A 20,924-nucleotide genomic window follows, 5' to 3' on the forward strand; every position below is an offset into this window, starting at 1 on the left:
CAGGGGAATGGAGAATGGGGAGTTGTGTGTTGTCCATAACAGCTCCTCTCTGCTGATCCTTCCTCCACGTGCCTTTCTCCTGCTCCAGTGTGTGTCCTTCCCATGGGCTGCAGTCCTGCAGGATAAACATATTCCAATTTGGGCTCTCCATGGGCTGCAGTTCCTTCAGGGCACATCCACCTGCTCCACCATGGTGACTCCAGGGGCTACAGGGGGTCCCTGATGGGGGCCCTGGAGCACCTCCTCCCCTGGGGGCTGGCAGGGCTGTCTCTCACACTGTTCCCCTCAGCCCCGGCTGCCGGGCAGCGTTTTGCCCTTTCTGACAGAGGCTTTCCCCGTGGCGTCGCCATGGTGGCTGCAGGGCTCAGCCGTGCCCTGTGATGGGTCAGTTGGAACTGGCTGTGTCCAGCTCGGGGCAGCCCCCCTGGCAGCCCGGCCTGGGCACCCACACCCAATATACCTGCAAATAGGCATTTCTGTTCTAACATATATGAACAGAGGAAGATGAAAAAATGCGTCATCGTCAGTCTGGAAACTTTGCTCATTTCTCTCAAACTACACCAGTGAGTGATACAACCAAAGAATCAACGTATCAAGATAGCTAAAATTTTTTTTTCATATCCATACAATTAGCAAGAAAAATTGCTATGTTGCCTGCAGGAAGTATTTCTATAGCTGAGCACTGCTTTGAACAAAGAACAAACAGATAGATATAGGAATGCTGTGCTTTTAACGCATGACGCTTAAAAGAAGATGAACAGAAAAAATATTTTCATGAAGAATTTTGCTATTGATGTGACAAAATTGGGAAACAGGCTATTTCATGCAGAAGATCTTTTGCAGTGACAGGAAATGAAGGTGTGTAGGAGGTAAGATGGGGTGTAGTGGGAGTGTTTTCACTCCAGCCTCCCTAAAATTTTTACCTCAGACACCCATCCTGTCTCATGTAAATGCTTGACCTGCTGTCCAGACTGGGCACCAACAACCAACCCAACAAAGGTGGGGTTGCTCTTTTGGTCAGACCAGTGTTGTGGCCAATGTGTGTGTGGTGCTCTGGGGACAGTAGTACTGCCCCGTTACCCCCATGCACCCCTGAAAAGAAGAGACTGGAGCTCAGCCAGCAGCCAGAGCCACGCAGGTGGAGGCTGAGTTGCCATGAGGCACATCTTGTAAAATTGGAGATAGTCTCTTTTTTAAGGAGAAAGCTGTGAGCTGCTTTGGAAGCTAGCTAGAGACACCGGGATGAAGCCAGGCCAAGCATGTACACATATCCAGCACAAATGCTCATTTTCATGGAACAAATTAATGGAACTGGAGTTTAATATTGGCTTTGGAGACAGCATTTCTATTTAAACGGAAAGAAAAAATAACAATAAAACTCCAAGATAATCCTTGTGTTAGGGTTTATTGCTTTTTCTTTTCTCTTTAATGGAGTGATGTTAAGGTTCTCCCAAGACCTATATAGCCTGAGCTTCAGACATAAATAGGGATTTGCATAAGTCAGTTGGCACAATAAGAAATAATATAAAAAATCCTGAATGTTGCTCAAGGAACATTACTGAAACTGTATGAAATAAGAATATAACAGTACTGTTCCTGGAATTTTTCCTTGTGGTCATTATAAGAATACCCACTAGGCAAGAAGAAAAAGTAAACATGGGATATCAGAAGAGCTTCAATGATCGTCCTCAGAAGGATAAAGTAAATCTGTCCTGAAGACTTAAGACTCACAAAACCAGATAAGATGTTGTGGCTAAACAATGCAAATGCTGATTTCAAGATATTTAAATAAGAGTTAGATGGGTTAATTTTTAGTGGCAGATGTAATATGGACCAGGACTATCAGTCCTATAATTTCAAACCCATAATTTCATAGTTGAATAGATAGGCAATCTCACACCCTATATTATTATTATTATTATTATTATTATTATTATTATTATTATTATTATTATTGCTGTGCGATTCTTCAGTTGTTTAAAGATCCATTATTTAAGATACCTGATCAGTAAGCTAAGGAAGGCTTTAAGAAATGCTACCTCATGTACTGCACAATAATTAAAAAGAAAATTAATTAAAAAGGAACCCTGAGTTTGCAGCTTGTGCTGAGGATTTGCCTGAAGGAGAAACACCAGTGTGGTCCAAACTTGGTGACAGCTAAAGGGAAGTAAGAAGAAAGGGGACGTCACTTGGCAGAAATCAATGAGGGTACAAGATCACTGAAAGGATTTTTTTGAGGATTTCTAGGTATGATATTTCATCAAGTGAAAGTGATAACTACTACTAATATTTATTTCTGTTTACTCCATTTTATCCCCATTTTGAAGAATTTAAATGTAACATACTTTCTATACTAGTTAGTCGGATTATATATGCTAGTTGACAGAAAACTTCCAGAAATATTTCTAATGCATACAGACCCCCTTATCAAATAGGTTTGGAACTTGGTTGATATTTCAGCTGCATGGTTCAATATTTCCAGATGTCCTGTTCTAAAAATGTAATCTTAGATCGAGCAGTTATTTAAGAATTAGTCTGAAACTGCTTGCTTTTTTGTAACTTTTCAGTTAGTTGACAGGTGTCTTAGCCCTAGCTTTAGTGTGTCAGATTATGCAAATGACATTTGAATTAAAAACTTGATTTAAAAGTGTATGTTTATGTTGCATAGTATTACGTTTAAAAGACATTTAAAATAATAATATGTGTATTAGGTAACAATATCAGTCACTAGGAAATGAGTTGTTGATGCTACACTCAACATACACAACTGAGAACAGAAATTTTGTGTAATCATTTTGTATAAATGGAATACTGGATGTAAGTTATAGATCTGTTAATTTAGGAATAAAATTAGCACTCATACCTTTTCAACTGAAAAAGACCGTTTTCTTCCTGCTACATCAGCTAGGAGACTAATGAAAGTTTATGTGCCTGCTTTTATCCTGTGGTTGGCAGGTTACTCAGGTTACATCTAAATCAAAATGCTCACTCTGTAGAAAAGTGCTATAACAGCTCCTATCTACCAGATGTGAAGAGGGTTTGGTTTTTTTTTTTTTTTTTCTTTTGATTTTTGTGCTGTGCTTATTTAAAGTGCTTCAGTAGTAATAGTTGGGAAAAGATGCTTGGAATAAATTTAATTAATTGCACAAAGTACTGCTTTCTCCCAAGGTATCTTCTGAGCCACTTAGAGTATTTATGGCATGTGAGTCTAGCATGCAGTCGCTGTCTCTTTCATCTGGAAATACCTAAGCAGGGCAATGAAAGGTGGCACGTTACTAATTGTGTGGGTTATGTGCAGTTTTGAAAAAAGGAGGTAGTTATATGACTGGTAGCAGAGGATTGTGTGTGAATGGAAGATGTTAAATTGCTTGCTTGTAATTCAGGAAGACTCAGTTATTCACATCTTGACTTAGAGATGAAAATTTTGTGAGTGACTTAGAATTTACTTTTAAGCTCAGAGTGCTCAACTGAGGGTTAGGTGCCTCCTGCTAGTATAGTTATTCATAGCGTTAAGGAGTTTGAAATATTGGCAGTATCTTGTCAAGATAGCAGTGGATTTCAACTACCTTGTTCTCTTTTAGGTTTTTGTTTAGTCTTCTCCCTGAAATGTAACAACACTTTTGAATGGAGGAATAAAGTAATTGACTGGATTATGATAACAGATATCCAAATTTTATAATAATTAGATTAATAGAAGCTGTACTAGATTTTCGTTGTAAATGCTAATTTTCACTCGTTGCATACATAAATACATTTCTTCATGTTCAGGGGGCTTGTCTCTTTCTTTTTTTAACCTAAAAATGGGAAAGAGAAAAGGTAGATTTATTTGAAAATTTACCTTTGAAATTGCTGGGAGCAATTTATTCAATATTCACTTGAATTGATGTTTAGTAGGTAATAGCTTAAACGTGTATATTGCATTGGTTTTCAATGGAAAAGTGTAAACAGCAGAGGTAGACAACCATGGCTGCATTCACAGTATCACAGTATCACAGTATGCTAGGGATTGGAAGGGACCTCAAAAGATCATCTAGTCCAATCCCCCTGTCGGAGCAGGAACACCTAGATGAGGTTGCACAGGAAGGCGTCCAGGCGAGTTTTGAATGTCTCCAGAGAAGGAGACTCCACAACCTCCCTGGGCAGCCTGTTCCAGTGCTCTGTCACCCTCACTGAGAAGAAGTTTCTTCTCAAATTTAAGTGGAACCTCTTGTGTTCCAGCTTGAATCCATTACCCCTTGTCCTATCATTGGTTGCTACTGAGAAGAGCCTGGCTCCATCCTCATGACATTCCCCCTTTATATATTTATAAACGCTAATAAGATCACCCCTCAGTCTCCTCTTCTCCAAACTAAAGAGACCCAGCTCCCTCAGTCTTTCCTCATAAGGGAGATGCTCCACTCCCTTAATCATCTTAGTTGCCCTACGCTGGACTCTCTCCAGCAGCTCTCTGTCCTTCTTGAACAGAAAAAAAAAGGAGACAAATTAGTTGTAGAAAAGATTTGCTTTCCTTGTCTTGCCATTGTCCTTTTTTAGAATCCGATCAAGTTTTAAGTGAAATTAAGTGAAATTAAAAACTTTTCAATCTTTGCCAAGTCTTTTTTTGAGAAACAAGGAATTCTAAAGTAGTTATCTCGGCGTGAGAGATCCTTTATCATCTCCAGTATTTCTTGTGATTTTGATGGGAAATCTAAGCTAGGGAAAAATGAGTCCTTTAAAATAGACGATGTTGATCACTGTAAATCTCTGACAACAGATTATAAAAATGTCTGATATGATTCTCTTATTACTTATTGAACATAATATTTTTGTAACGTCTTCTATATTTAAAAATGAGTAATCAAGTAACATGTTTTCTAAGATTTATGAAAGAATATGCATCTAAAGGGATTTCCCATCCCTTAGACTTTGTTGTCTCATAAATAATAATGTGCTTAAGTAAGGAATGTGCATTATGCACAAGCTACAACCTTTTAAAATTTAAATTATCCTCTCTTGACAAATCCTATTTTTTAAAACCTTGCAAATTAGAACAATTGCATCCCTCCCTGACCATCTCAGGCCACCCCTAGCCTCTCTCCGCACCGCACCCAAGCTTTCCAGAGACATTGGTATATGAATGTTCTCACTGTTTTAATTACCTTCTTCAGATATTTTCTGTCTGAACATCCTTGAGTAAAGCCAAAAGTTCACAGTAGTTTTATAATTTTCTGCCATCTCTAAGAATAAGTCATAGAAAAGCCTTCATAGAGTGAAGAAAATGTATGTTGATCTACTTGTAATGTGTAATCCAAACATCTAGCATGTCATTAAAAGTATATCTTTTTCAGAGGTATAACTTTTTTGTTCCTGTTTAGATGATAGCATTTTCATAGTTGTGTGTAGAGAATAAGAAAAAGCAGTACTCTGATACTCTCATATAGTTCTTAATACAATGGGATTTGTCATCATTCTTGGCTCCTCTTGCAGTGAATTCAACCATCTGCAGGAATCTACTGAAGCTTCAGGGGCCTATACCAACCTTTTCTCCCTTTTAACTGAAATTTCTCTTATTTTAGTGGAACAGTTTTGTGGTTGTAAGAAAGAAGAAGGAAAGAGGCTGTGGATGGAAAGCTGTAGTTAGGGTTAATATTATAGAGAGCTTTTAACATCAAGATGAGGAGATCATGACTGACACAGGGACTGCAAGACTAGGTAAAGATGAGTTGCTGATTTGGCAAAGGGGGGAGAGTTGGGCCTTGCACAGCGTTCTTCCTGTGACATAAAGTTTAGAAAGCGATCCTGGACATGTTGAATGGATGGGTCACCAGGCCACCTTTCCAGGTAGTAGGACTGAACCCAAGCTCTAGTCATTTAGCAGCAGCAGCAGCAGCAGCAGCTGGAATCCTTTGAGGTGGTGATAGTTTCATTTGCAGAAGAGAGGAAAAGTCCAAGGCTGCAGACAAGCAGTCATCTGAGCTCTGATGTCTGTGATAGATCATGAGAGATGAAGAGGAGGTTCCTCCTCCTGCTTTCTATCATCTCAGCATTTTACTTGGGATCAGCAAATTTTGAGGGAGCTGTTCATTTTTGACAGGAAGTGTACATGGAGTTTTAGGTAAAGCCATTCCTAAATGGGGTTGTGCTCCAGGAAGTCATGTTTTCCTCCCCAAAAGGCATACTGTCGATGTCCCTTAAGCAGCTTCAGAAAAATGTGGGTTAGTAGCTTATTTGCTGCAGCAGCTCCTCTAGGAGATCTCGGCTTGGATCTAAATGGAAGCGTTGTGCCTTGGAGCTGCATCATGCTCTGCACTGCTGGTTATCATTACCAATGCCAAGGCCTCCCCCTTTCACCCCATTCCCAGTATATTCACACTTAGGGTACATAAGAGAGCACCAGGACAATTTTCTGCTACTTCCTAATTCTTTAATCGTATATTATAAAGTCTGGTATAAAAATAGGGGATCTATCAAACATAAAAAGGCTCTCAGTGGTACCTCAGTTCGACTTGTGTTCCTGTCCTTGTTTTGGCATAATATTAGTAGAGACAGTTTCTGAAATCTTAATGTTAAATGCATTAAAGCACTCCTTTTCTAAACTTTTTTTTTTCCTCTAACTAGTCCTGTGTATTGACTTCTTACTAAAAGCCTTTTATCTCATATATATGGCTATATATGACATGAGTTTAGATTGAGAACTCCTGAGTTTCTACAGCCTTTTGATAAATGTGACAGTCTGTGTTATAAATTAATCAGACATATGTATTCTTGAATACTGGCGTAGTTTTGTCTCAATACTTTCAAGGGTCTAGGTTTTTGGTTTGGGTTTTGTTTTTTTTTTTTTTTTTTTACTACTATGCAATATATTTTATGCTTAAAAGTGCATGCATGTAAATGTGAAGGTAAAGAAGTAAAATGAATTTGTTGTTTAATTCAAAATATTGACTGATAAAATTGAGTTCTGTACAACTGGTGTTGAATAACTAGAGAAAAATTCCTCAAGCAAAAGAAAACATAAAACCGGGATGCTAATAAAGGTGTGCTGGGGGTAAACTTTTAAGAAAATTTAGTTATTCATTTCCTAGGCGGCCTGTATGTCTTAAAAAAAGTAACATGAAAATCTGTGTGACAGTTTAAAAGGGATGCTGCTCCAATTGGGCTATGCAGGACCGAGAATTGCAGCTGCAACTGATGTGTCAGCCGATACCCGTTTCAGGTAAGCTGCTTCCTCGGGGCTGCAGCTTGTTCCTGAAAAGCCAGGCTCCGTAAAGCCTTAGTTACACTAGAAAATCTTCCTGGTCCCATCCATGGGAAATGTGGAAAAGTACAGGACAACACTGGTCTCTTTTGAGCTAAAACATAAATCTTGCTTCTTTGCCCTCTTGCTTGTTTTCTCTAGACTGCTCCCAAGTGAATATTCAAATTGATACACCAAAATGTAGCCAAAATAGATCCGTGTTGGCAGGTGTCATTCAGCACACAATGGTCTGAAATTGCCTTATAGTTCAAAAATTTTTGAACAATTGGTGAAAGAAATCAGACTGATTTTAGGCTTTTATCTGGGAATCAATATATAAACCAAGATATACTAGGAAAAGTTACTATAAGCTTTCATCAACAGAAGGTTTTATTACCTTTTTTACTGATTGTCCTGGTTCCGGCAAGGATGGGGTTAATTTCCCCAAGGAGCCGGCAGGGGAGGCAAGTGTTCCATCCCACGTGACCCATGCCCAGCTATAAGAGGCGCTAGCCGGGGCGGGGGGAAGCAGTCGCCACTGGCGGGCGAGCTGCGGCGGTGCGGGTCCGCTCGGTGCGGGTCCGCTCGGTGCGGGTCCGCTCGGTGCGGGTCCGCTCGGTGCGGGTCCGCTCGGTGCGGGTCCGCTCGGTGCGGGTCCGCTCGGTGCGGGTCCGCTCGGTGCGCTTCGCGGCGGTACTGTAATCGCGTTCTTATATTCCTTTACCGGTGTTATTGTTTTTCTTTCTTCTTCCCTTTGTCTGTTCTGTTAAATTATAATATTTCAAGCCACGAGTTTTTGCCCTTTTCTGCCGATTTTTCCCACGGCTGTGGGAGTCGAGCGAGCAGCTGCGTGGTTCTTTGTTGCTGGCTGAGGCCAAACCACGACACTGATTTGCTACCAGGTTTGTTATTGCTGCTCATTAGCGTAGGATGACTTTTCTTTGGTCAGCTGCTTTAGTAAACTGTAGAATAATGGTGTTCTGGAAAGTCCCGCTCATATCAGATAAAGAAGTGATGACTGTTTTGCTAATGATTTTTATTAAATATTCTGAAACAAATACATGGCCATATAGAAACTTTGCAGCCTTTTTTACCACACTAGCTTTTGATCTAGCATTACATCCCATCCATGTCTACTCTTTCTATTATTAGGAATGGTGGTGGTATATGTTAATATGAATAAAGCTATAAGAAAAAGATTGCATGGTGTATAATCAAAACTACTGACTCAAAAAAGGGTATTTTTTCTTTTCTCAAAAGCCCAATGGAAAAAGAAATCTCATTGCAGACAGCTGCTTACATTGTGTGCAATACCAGTTTTGTCTTGTGTAATTTACTCGGCAAGGACTCGTGATTCAAAAATGTTCAGAACTGTAGAAAATTAAGAAAGACAACAAGAATAATTAAGGGCCTGGAAAACTTCCAAAATGAGGTAAAACTGAAAATTTTTGCCATTTTGGGAAACAGACAAGAATATTTAAAACATGATTAATGTACACATAGCCTTTTAACCAGCTTTGGTGGCGACAAGGGTCTCAGTTCATTGGTCTTTAATTAACATCTCGTCAAGCCCAAGAATCTGGACAAGTGAAACTAAACTGCTTTGATTATTCTGTAAGATATTTCTCCTCACTTGCAAATACTGACTCAAATGGCTTAACAAAGCAAGAAGAGAAGAAAAAGAAACTAGGAAGATGAAGAAGATGAAATATCACATGCATTTTTCCTGAGACTGGCAGCTTCAAGTTCTCCTCTCTGATTTGGTGAAGCAACTGCTGGAACAAATTGCCTTTTTTTTCCCCTGTGCTGTTAATACCCCCCTCACAGTTCATATTTACTGGCACTGAAGGAGTGCTTGGGTGATGGAGGCCTCAGCCCAGCTACAGCTTGCACTTCAGCATCAGCTATCTGCCAGCCACCGCAGCTAACCGCTTCCTCGGCTCTTGCAGCCGCTCTAATTCTTCAGTGGCTTTTGCTATAGCAGAATACACCAGTGTAAGGCATGGCAGAAAAATATTCGTGCCCAAGAAAGATTTTAAAATGCAGCCTCGTGGTATTAAAACACAGGAGCGTTACGCTTAAACCCTGTAAGTCATTGCAAGACTGCGTGTGCCAGTCATCATTCAGCCCAGCTGTTCTGCCCAGTGCTATTGCAGCTGTGTAACTTCAACTTGGTTCAAGAGTAGTTTTAAGACAATAGAAAAGCAAATTAAATTTGAGTTTATGTACTGCACGTTGACTGATGCCTTTCATTCAGCTTTATTTTTGTCCACCAGCTACGAACTGAATGGCTGTATTTTTCTATTTCTGTGGGCTTGACGACCCTCTTCTTTTAGACCTCTCATGTGGCCCAAATGTGCATATTGTTTGAAATACCTAGTGTTTGAAGTAAAATGTAAAAAAAAAAATACGTTGGATTTCAGATCACTACATTTGTTAAAACAAAAGGGACACATCTTGGAATTGAAAGGTATCAAATAAATTAAAATAAAGTGTAAGTAAGGTGCAAATGAATGCAAAAGCTTAGTAAGATTAAAAAAAAAAAAACTTAGATCGGTATCGATGGTTTTTTTTGTAAGAGTCATCACTAGAGTCACTATGTATAACGAGTTTTGGAAAAGTTGTTAAACCCAATGGTTTACACTTTAAACTGATCTGCAGCCTGAACAATCCAGATTATCCTAGATTTGCTTGCTACAAAATTCTTATTACTTCACGTGAGGGATTTTTTACTGGCTATTAATTCAGTATTCTACCACTGATAATAGCCAGTTAATAGTGCAATGTGTGAAACATTGAGTTTAACAGCTCTTCCAAAATTGGTCTGTTATTCATACTGGTATCAGTCCTTTTTTTGAATCTTGCTAAGTTCTTGCATTCATCTGCATCCTGTATGGATGTCATTTTCCTAGTTTTCCTATGTACTTTGGCAATTCCCAAGAACCTAAATTTTGAGGATAAATCAGCTATTAATTTGTTCTCACAGATTATTGTAAGGTTACACCCAAATACTAAACTTAAGGCCTGTTTTGTTTCCAAGAAGCTGGTGCTAGTGTGGTGTTCTCAGCCCCACTGACTGTCACTGGGCAAGGAGGGTAACAAATTAACTCCAGGCATCACACTAACTGAGTTGCATAGAGGAGTTCAAATCTAGTAGTGTGTATCCTTTTAACATTTTCATCCATCTGGTAGGGTTTTTTTCTTCTTGTTCTGCGGGTGGCTGCTGAGGATACGTGAAGTTTATAAGGAGCAGAAGCAGGAGACATCTCTTTTATTTGATGTTTTCAGGTGTACATCAGGCAGTGCATTGGGGGAGTTTCTTCTCTCAGACTATGTGATGAAAACAGAAGGTAAAAGGAAATCCCAGCCATTAAAAGATGAGATTTATTTTTCCCAGCTACTCTACTCATAGTAACTTAATTGAGGTTTCTTGAAAAAGAAGCAGTTTAAAGTTAATAATCTCAGGAGCAGACTGTAAGTACCTCTGTGTTCAGCCAAACACTTAAATGATTTGCTAAACAGAGAGTAAGTGCTGAAGTAGTCTGTCTTTTTATTAGTTTTGGCTGGTAGGAGGAACCACAGACTTGTAAATGGTCTCATTGCCCCGGACTTTATGACTGATACTAGCATATTCTCCAGATCAGGAACCTTGATTGTTCAGTCTCATGTTGAGTGGGGTGGGAAGGGAGCTTGCTGCAACCTCACTGTAAAAGGTTGGAGCTGGGAAGGTGAAAAGTTCCTGAATCAGCAACAACAAAAAAAAAGGTATGATGTTACACTCTGAAAGGGTGGAAACTCAAATGTATCAGAAAGACATGAAAAGTTCCCTAAGATCTTCTATTACTCACTGCACTGTTGTAAGTATTACGGACCCTGTTTAAAATGCAGCATTGCACGTCTCTGCTGGATAACATAATTTCATCATTCAGATCTGAAGGTTGAGAAGAGTTTTTCTGCACCAATGGACCTTACATAAGAGCATTGGTAAGGAAATGAAAGTATTTAGGGTTTGTTATTGTGTCTAGACCTGTCTGCCATCTCATGTCTAAGAACAACTGTTTAAAAGTGCTGCATGCATACGTATTGTGTAGCTAAACAGTTCTCCTGGGACTTAATCTGTGGAGTTAGAGCATGAGGAGCTACTACTTCTCCCATGTGTCAAACTCCTGAGCTGTAGCGTTTCAGCTTCCAGAAAGAGGGACTTTTGCAAAATAAGTGCTTAGATTATGTTCAGACCCTAGAGGTTGAGCTTGGAGTGACTTAGTGATTGGATCAAAATTGTCTATATGCCAGGTAGGTGAGCATGTGTAAAGTACTTCTTCGAAACAGGTTCTTGATAAAGATCATTACTTTCTGCACTAAGCTGGGAGATTCTTTGCGCTCTCAACTTTTTCCAACGATCTTGTGTCCTCATTTCACATCGGTGGCTGAAGACGGTGTGTGAGAGAGACATCTCTTTGGAGTGTCTCTGGGCTGTTTATTAATCAACTGGAGTGGTTGCTTTGAGTGACTTGAAACAACTCTCCAACTTTCACCCGGGGGTGAATGTGTTGCCCTGAAGTGTGCTTGTCTTCCCTGGCCTGTGAATATAGGAAATTAAAATGATGACTGAACTTGTGGTCTTTTTTTTTTACATGGAAATACAGAACACTTCCAGTAGGCTTCTGGAGTAGCATTTGCTCTCACTTTTTCTTTTCCCAAGCATTGGCAAATTCACCACTCTAAATCTGACTTCAGCAAACATAAAGAAAAAAAACAACAAACATGCTGTCTTTTCTAGATTTGCAGGGAAACAAGAGTAAGAGACAGACTGCTTGTCATTATTGCAACCTTCCCCACCTGTTGTGTCCCCTATATCTGAAGAGATTTCAAAGTAAAATAAGTAAAATAGTTGCGCATAGAGTGACCCACTGTTGTACAATTTTACTATTTCCTTTTCCTTTTTTTTTTTTTGAGGGAAGTTTAATTGATCATGTTGTACTGAAAATTCTCTGAAAGCAAGGCTATTTCAAAAAGCTTGATGTCCATGAGTACGTCAGTTAGTTGAGTTATTTAAGGAAAACTGTGCTGTATTTTGTGCGTAAGTGCCTTGCTAGCTGAGCATAAAATTATTTGAGTAATCATTTTGAGGATTACGAAGAAAATACTTAACAAAAATTTGCTATTCCTCCCTAGAGCTGAAAAAGCTATCTTTTGTTTTGAAACAAGTACAAACCTAAGAAGCAGCCATCCAAAAGTCCAAAATGAGCAATAGCAAAACAGTCAGACTTAGAGCAAGTAGATGTTATATACTATATAATTTATTTTCTCTGTTCCTGAGGTTCCTCTGTTTCAGAGCAGATTTGTAGGGGATGGTCTTTTTCTATCATGTGATTCCCATGTAATTTGACATACAGTTTTCCATTAAATACCACCTACAAGGTAACCCTGTACTTGAATAGATGTTCAATTATGCTTTACTGAGCTATACTGGGCATACTACAAACTACTTTTTGTTTGTTTCTTTGCTTTTGAACATATCCCTTAGGAGTGTATTTGAAATGAGATGGTCATTCGAAACAGTTGAGACCAAAAGGACTTGGAAGGACTTCCGCTGTCTTTTCTTAACCATTGTTTTGTCCATTCTCTCTATTGACCATTGTCAGCCATGTGAGCCCTGTAAATATTAAGAGGTTGTTCTACTGAAAGAAGACTACCACAGTTAAGAAAGATTTCAGATGGGCTGTCTCTAGTTTATTGTTACCCACTATTTAAGTGATGGTGTGTTTTCCCTCTCCTTTCTTTGAATCATGCAGCTTGGAGCAACAGATACTGTGGGACGCATCTCCGAATATGCGATAGTAGTCAGCGTTCATCTTTTGTTGGGCAGCAGCAGGGTATGAACTCCAGATTTAGATGAGGTAACTAACTGGACCGTGCTGTGTTTGTCAAGAAACAGATAATTTAGGTACTTTGGTGATTTAATTGTTTTATTGTGTTTGCAATACTAGGTTTCAGATGTTTCTAGGGTTTTGTGGTAGCTGAGCAAGCAGCTTTGGAGTATCTGAATTTTTAGGTTACAGTTGCAGTCCCTTAGTGCATCTGCATTCTTATGAATCTTAGACCTGTGTGCAGTTTCCAGGAGGGCCTAAAATCTCTCTCAAATCCCTTTTTAAAGTATCTGTCTGCATCACTAAGTTTCTAAATATGTTTTATAGTTTTGTTCTTTTAGCACAGCTCCATTCTTGTTTCAGTGGGAGACAGGCAATTAAATCCCTTAGGTTTCTTGGAAAATCCAATTTAGGAAGTGCTGCAAACTTCAGTGGGCTAAGTTGAGCTTTGAAGTAAAATGTGTTACCAGTGAATTGCAGTTAAGGGTGTCTGAGATGGATATGCATACACATCTAGCTAAGTTAACTTCATTGCAAACTGCATCATCTTCAGAATTTTGATGATGGAAGGTTGTTTCTATGGTTTTAAAAAATATACAGAATTACTTAATTGCTGCATACTTGCTCATCTGTATAGCTTAGATTTTAAAGCGGTTAAAAAACAGGTGTGCTAGGCAAGAATCGCAATGCAGTAAGTGATATTCAAAAAGAATGAGAAACATTACATCGCTATTTCCAGAGCTGTGAAAAAGGCAATTTAATACCGTAACACTGACAAATGTTTATGTTCTAAAGTGTGCATAGAAAACTGAAATTGAATATTGCATAAACATTTTCTAATTTGGAGAGCATAAAGTCTTCAGCACCTTTGTACTACAGCGGTTTATATAGTGTACTTTCATCTCAAAATTACATATATAGTAAATTCAATTTTCTCTTTAAATACAATCTATTTGTATTGTATTGTGCGAGTAATTCTCTGGAGAAATGGTGTAAGTGTTATTTATATATATTATTTTCCATTGTGCTGTAGGAATATTTTTGAAAGGTCAAACTTCATAAACTGCAGTGTAGCTTTTCTCAGTGATTAGTTTTAATCACCTTGATTCAGTACTATTTATTTGTAATTACTCATTTTCAGAAAAGATTGATGAATAATGTTCCGGGGTTGAGAATTTGTTGAAAACCTACACTCTTTCAAGCTGGTGTTCCCACCTTTCATTGTTTATCAGTAATGGAATTATCATTAGCAAAACTTAATTCAAGGCAACCACTCCTTTTCTTTATTCTCAAGATAGCTGAAGGCAAGTAGTTCGTACAATGGATGTTTTCACCCTAATCTAAGGTATTTAATGTTTTAGAGAGACATAAAGAGAAATAGGCTGCTCACAAGTTATCTATGTGGCAGGAGAACTCAGAAAAACAAGAAGAATCTAGGATGCAAGCTATTTTGAAAGACAGTACTTCAGCATATAGCGCTTTGGCAGAACAGATCTCAACAGGCACAACTAAATGAGAAACTCTTATAAAGACGAATGGTCATAAATAGGCATTCCTCAACACATTTGTGAAGGTCTTTTCAGAAGACTTCAGGGACTTAAAGTACATGGGAAATTCAAATGGTCTATTATATATAATAAAAGCACATTTTACAGCATAGAATCAAAGAGTAATGTAGGTCAGAAGGGACCTTCAGATGTCTGTAGTCCAAATCTCTGCTCAAAGCAGGGCCATTTTAATCAAGATGATGAGTCTTGTCTGGTAGAACTTTGAGTATCTTTAAGAGTGGAGTTTTCGAAGTGTCTCTGGGCAAATTCTGCCATTTTTGAATCGTCCTCATGGTGAAAAACATTTTTCTTTACATCGAGTTAGAATTTCCTGTGTTCCAACTTGTGCCTGTTGCCTCCCTTCTTTCCACTGCGTACCTCTGAGAAGAGTCTATATCCTTCTTCACAACATCCTCCGGTTGTAGGGAACAATAAGCTCTTACCTGAGCCTCTACAAGCTGAACAAATTCAGTTTTGAGCGTCTTTTTTGTGTTGTGAGATCCAGCACCCACTTTTCTTGGTGGTCATCTGTTGAACGTGCTCCAGTATGTCAATTTCTTTTGCATATTAGATAGTCTTAAATGAAATACAGGACAAACAGAAGGGCAGAATTTCTTCCCTGGACCTGCTGGCCACACTTTTGCTAATAAAGACAAGGATGTGCATGGCCTTCCTCATTGCAAAGGGACACTGCCAACTCCTCTTCAGCTTGCTGTCTGCTGGGACTGCCACATCTTTACCTTTAAAGCTACTGTCTAACATCTGAAATACAATGCAATAGAGTTGTCTAGACATATTTTAAGGATCTTTTGTATTTTAACCTTATTTCTGTAAACTAATTGCACAGTGTTACTTTTATCTTCTTAGCAAATGTAGCTCTGCACAGATTATGAATTGATATTTTGAGAGGATTAGTTAGGTTTATACTTAATGCACGATATACATTCTTAGCCTGAAGTGCAAAAGCTATTTATCTGTAACTATGGTTTTGATTGGCATGTCCATAATTAAGCATTAAAAAATGTTTCATTAGTGGGTATCAACAGTTGATATGATCGGCAAGGTAACAAACAGTCATGTCGCACTATTTCAATTTTCCTTTAAGGAGACCTAGCTGAGTGGCATATAGAGGTCTCCTACGTAAATCTAATCATATCCTTGGCTTTACAGTGTTCCAAGCAGTGGAACATGCAAGCTACCAATGCAAAATCTTAAGACAGAAAAAGAAGAGAATAAGGAGTTATTCTAAGTTAACATAGCTTGTTTTCTTTGAAACAACTTCTGTTTATGAAAAATTAATACTATGCGAGCATAGCAGCCCAGCATGCCAGGAGCTAATTTAACTGATGACTGCAGCTCCGTTCCTGACATGCTGGTTTGCAGGGTATGAAAACTGTGGTTAGCTCTGATTTTGCAGTTGATGACATACATCGAGTGAAGCAGGAGAGTTTTCTCTCACACTTTACAAAAATAAAAATGATGGAAGAAAGAGTGACAGCTCTTTGCCAATCCTATGCTCAAAGCTCTTAAAGTTCTTGGCACTTTGCTCTCATGAAACTGTAATCATAAGATGTTATTGCATACTATTAGTGGCAGTGTCCATTAAATATGCACCAGAAGGAGAAATAACACAAACAGGGCATTTGGAACACTATTTCATCACATTGCAAGTTCATAGCTAGCAAAAAGATTGCAATTGAACTAGCAATGAAAGGAAAGATTGAGCTCTCTCCAACTGAAATGTACAGGAGCTGAGGACAGAGAGGTTAGTTGATAATCACAGAAGATAAGGCTGAGTCACCTCAAGAAGTCATCGGCTCTAACTCACTCCTCCAGGGCAAGGTCAAATCCACACAAACATTCTCTTACCTATTTTGTTCTTAAAAATTACCAGTACTGGGAGATTCAAGAACCCCAAAGTTGATTTTTACTTTGGGATTTTTTTTTCAACTACCATCTGTAACGAAAGTTCTTTAATACAGTTTAACTTGATTACTTTTTGTCCTGTCTTGAGTCAATGTAGAGAACAGACAATGTCCTTTTATTATGGAAGCTTTTAGCACACACTGGGTACAGTTATCATGTCTCCCCAGTCTTCAAATAAATCTCCTTTTATAACCCACACATCTTTTTCTACAGACCTGCTATTTGGTGGCTAAGTGCTTGTATTTGCACAGCTGATTATTCTTACCTAATAACAATTTTCTCTTCCCATTACAGAATTACATCCTACATAATTCAGGGTATTGCTTCAATTAGTCAAAAGCATTTTTTAAATCACATCCTTCCTGGTAGCACTGAAAGCACTTTGCACACCCTTCTCCTACCTCCTGTATTCATATTGCCTTCAAATTCAAGGAATGTCCTTCATTATCTAGGTCATTAATGAAAGTATTGAGAAGTACTGAATGCAGGATAGAAACTTGGCTGATTTCATTCAACACATTTTTTTAGTTTGTTTTATTTTTACTGTGAACCTTTGCCAGCTTCTCTGGTGATGGGTTCCTACAAGATATGAACCCATTTTAAAAATGTTTCATCTACAGCGGTTTATCCAACGTGTTTCTCAGAATATCACAAGGCTGTCAAAAGCCTTGCTACACTCAAGAGGCATAGTGTCAAGATTCTTTTTATATATAAGGCCTGTTAAGATGCTATAGAAAAAAGTTAATCTTACTGTTGACTCTCACTCTTATATTATCTTTTATATGCTCACAAATAGTTGTTTGGAATAGGTATCCCAGGATCCTTCTGGATGTCGAAGAACCAGAGAAAAATAGAAGTTGCTACTGCTCTCACTTTTCCTCTAAGCGTCTCATTTTGTGTTGTGATCACCAAGGAAGGAGTTTGCAGTTAGTTGTTTTTTATTTCCTTTTTTAATATGTATTTAGACATCTATTCACAATGTGTATTTTATTTACTAAATTATTATCTCAGTTAAGCATGCTTGTTTCTTGGTGTGGCTCTGTGCTGTTGGGACTTGTCTGTCTATCCCATGACTTCTTCTAGAATCCTTCCCAGGTAAAACATCTGAAATGCAATGCGATAGAGTCAGACAGAACTTGGACAGGCTCAGTATAAACAGTACAATTGTAGTGTGGACTTCTGGCTCTGTCTTACAAGATAATTTTTGGCTGTCTTTGCTTTTGGCAGAGCAAAGACCATGGAAATAAAAATGCAAGACTGAACTTAAGGCTTTTGCATTTTTTTTTTTTTTTTTTGTGTACTGAGCCCCTACTTTTACATTATTTAGGTACCATAATCCAGTTCTTCAGCCCTTTCAAAAATAGGTGTCTATATTTTTTTGAATTATCTTAAGAGTTTAAAGAAATGCATTTCCATTTCATTTGTTTTAGGGAGGAAATTCAAATAATGTGTACTGAAATGGGAAACATATTTACACTACTTCTAACTGAACTACTGCAGTACGCAGTATTGAACCCCGGACATCCTGGTTGTAGGTGTGTCTAGATGTCTAGGTACCTAGATACTGTGAGCAAAGGGAACTCAAAACAGGAGTCATTCACTTAGAAAAGAGACAGAACACAGAGCTCTTGTTAAGGAAGCTGTTCCCTATTTAGTGTTGAAGAGACATTCAGGCCACACTAAATTTTTAACTGGAATAAGCTGTAACCATTGAAACAAAACTGGACGTAGGAGAATGTGTGTGTCTTTTGTATACTGTATATCTATTTAATCAGTTTTCAGCTGGAAGGCTCTCAAATAGATTTCAGATTGTGGTCTTCCTTTTGTCTGTCTTCTGAATTTGGCCTTTAACCACAAACAACTAATTCTTTTATCAGTTGTTTCATTTTCTGTTGTGTCTTAGGAAAGCTACCTGAAATAATTACCTCATCTAATCAAAGATTTAATGAATCCTTGATAGGAAGAAAGCAAATATGATTTGAATTGAGCCATAGGCATCAATTAAGACTGTTGTTATTACACTTGTTCTAAAAAAAATCTAAATAATCTAAAAAGAAACAGTTTTTCAAGCAAGGAATTAAATAAATTCCCCTTCATTACTTATTTTAGCAACTCTTTCTCAGTAGTCTGCCTACTTTCACATCTACAGGACTGACAAGGAAGCTGCTGGAAACATACATTATGGTTCTCTCAGAGCCAATACAAACTTAGTAGAAATGGGACAATTTAACCGCAGAAGACTGTCTTCATAATATTTTTCTTTCTACAAGTTGTCTTATGTCTTGAATCCAGATTAAAATACTTACTTGAGATAGTTTGCAAGTGTGTGATTGTGCATATTTTGAATTAAAAGCTTTTCTATATTTATTCTGAGTGGTAATGGTGAATTAAAACAGAGTGGCTTGCTGTTCACACAAGCTACGAGCAAGCAACCAGTGCATCCTCTTCAGATTATGTATCTGAATCACTCCAATGCCTGTGCAAACTTTTTGTAATTTATTTTTTTCTTATATTCAAATGAAACCAGTGCATAATCTGTTACTGTCCCTGTCAGTAAGTTTTATTTCCTTCGGCAGTCTCCTCTATTTATAGCCACATTTCTTCCTTACTCTGCTGCAGATTTCTACTTACTAGGTCATGGATCTGAAAAGTAGAATTTGCTGTCTCTTATGTTGCTCAGATCTTGTACTATATCCAGCTTCTAAATTTTGTTAAAAATTTTTAATATGAGTCTTATTCTGTCTGATTTCTCTTAGGGAATAGGGGAATTGTGAGTCAAAAAAGATGTGAAGAGCTTGTAAGCAGAGGTAAATATTATACAGAATATTATACAGAAAATCATACAGAAAATCAATGAGGATATGATTTCTCCTTTTTTTTTTCCTCTCTTGTCCTGTTTAGCTCAGTAGAGCCAAAGTTACCACATTTCCTCTCTTGGTCCCTTTAAGCTTCAGCCATCCTAACTCCTGCAGCCCACCTGAGGATCTTTTGGGTCTCTCACAGTACGTAGGGAGGAATGAGACTGATGACAGCTCTGAACTTGCCTGATATTTCTTCTAGGGCAGTATGTCTTTTCATTGGACCTTATTCTGGTCTGTGCTTATTCTTTAAGACATTTTAATCTGTTATTGTGTGGCTGGTTTAGATATTTTGGAAGGGGAAGGGGAAGGGGAAGGGGAAGGGGAAGGGGAAGGGGAAGGGGAAGGGAAGGGAAGGGAAGGGAAGGGAAGGGAAGGGAAGGGAAGGGAAGGGAAGGGAAGGGAAGGGAAGGGAAGGGAAGGGAAGGGAAGGGAAGGGAAGGGAAGGGAAGGGAAGGGAAGGGAAGGGAAGGGAAGGGAAGGGAAGGGAAGGGAAGGGAAGGGAAGGGAAGGGAAGGGAAGGGAAGGGAGGGAGAGGGAAGGGAAGGGAGAGGGAAGGGAAGAGGGAAGAGAAGGGAAGGGAAGGGAAGAGGTAAGGGAAGAGGAAGGGAAGGGGAGGGGAGGGGAGGGGAGAGGGAAGGGGAAGGGAAGAGGGAAGAGGGAAGGGAAGAGGGAAGGGAAGAGGGAAGGAAGAGGGAAGGGAAGAGGGAAGGGAAGAGGGAAGGGGAAGGGAAGGGAAGAGGGAAGGGGAAGGGAAGAGGGAAGAGGGAAGAGGGAAGGGAAGGGAAGGGAAGGGAAGGGAAGGGAAGGGAAGGGAAGGGAAGGGAAGGGAAGGGAAGAGGGGAAGAGGGAAGGGAAGGGAAGGGAAGGGAAGAGGTAAGGGAAGAGGAAGGGAAGGGGAGGGGAGGGGAGGGGAGAGGGAAGGGGAAGGGAAGAGGGAAAGAGGGAAGGGAAGGGAAGAGGGAAGGGAAGAGGGAAGGGAAGAGGGAAGAGGGAAGGGGAAGGGAAGGGAAGAGGGAAGGGGAAGGGAAGGGAAGAGGGAAGGGGAAGGGAAGGGAAGAGGGAAGGGGAAGGGAAGAGGGAAGGGAAGGGAAGGGAAGGGAAGGGAAGGGAAAGGGAAGGGAAGGGAAGGGAAGGGAAGGGAAGGGAAGGGAAGGGAAGGGAAGGGAAGGGAAGGGAAGGGAAGGGAAGGGAAGGGAAGGGAGGGAAGAGGGAAGGAAGGGAAGGGAAGGGAAGGGAAGGGAAGGGAAGGGAAGGGAAGGGAAGGGAAGGGAAGGGAAGGGAAGAGGTAAGGGAAGAGGAAGGGAAGGGGAGGGAGGGGAGAGGGAAGGGGAAGGGAAGAGGGAAGAGAGAAGGGAAGAGGGAAGAGGGAAGGGGAAGGGAAGAGGGAAGGGAAGGGAAGGGAAGGGGAAGGGAAGGGAAGGGAAGGGAAGGGAAGGGAGGGAAGGGAAGGGAAGGGAAGGGAAGGGAAGGGAAGGGAAGGGAAGGGAAGGGAAGAGGGAAGGGAAGA

The sequence above is a fragment of the Vanellus vanellus genome (assembly GCF_965231255.1).
Source record: "Vanellus vanellus genome assembly, chromosome: 1".
In the NCBI taxonomy this organism is placed as follows: Eukaryota; Metazoa; Chordata; class Aves; order Charadriiformes; family Charadriidae; genus Vanellus; species Vanellus vanellus.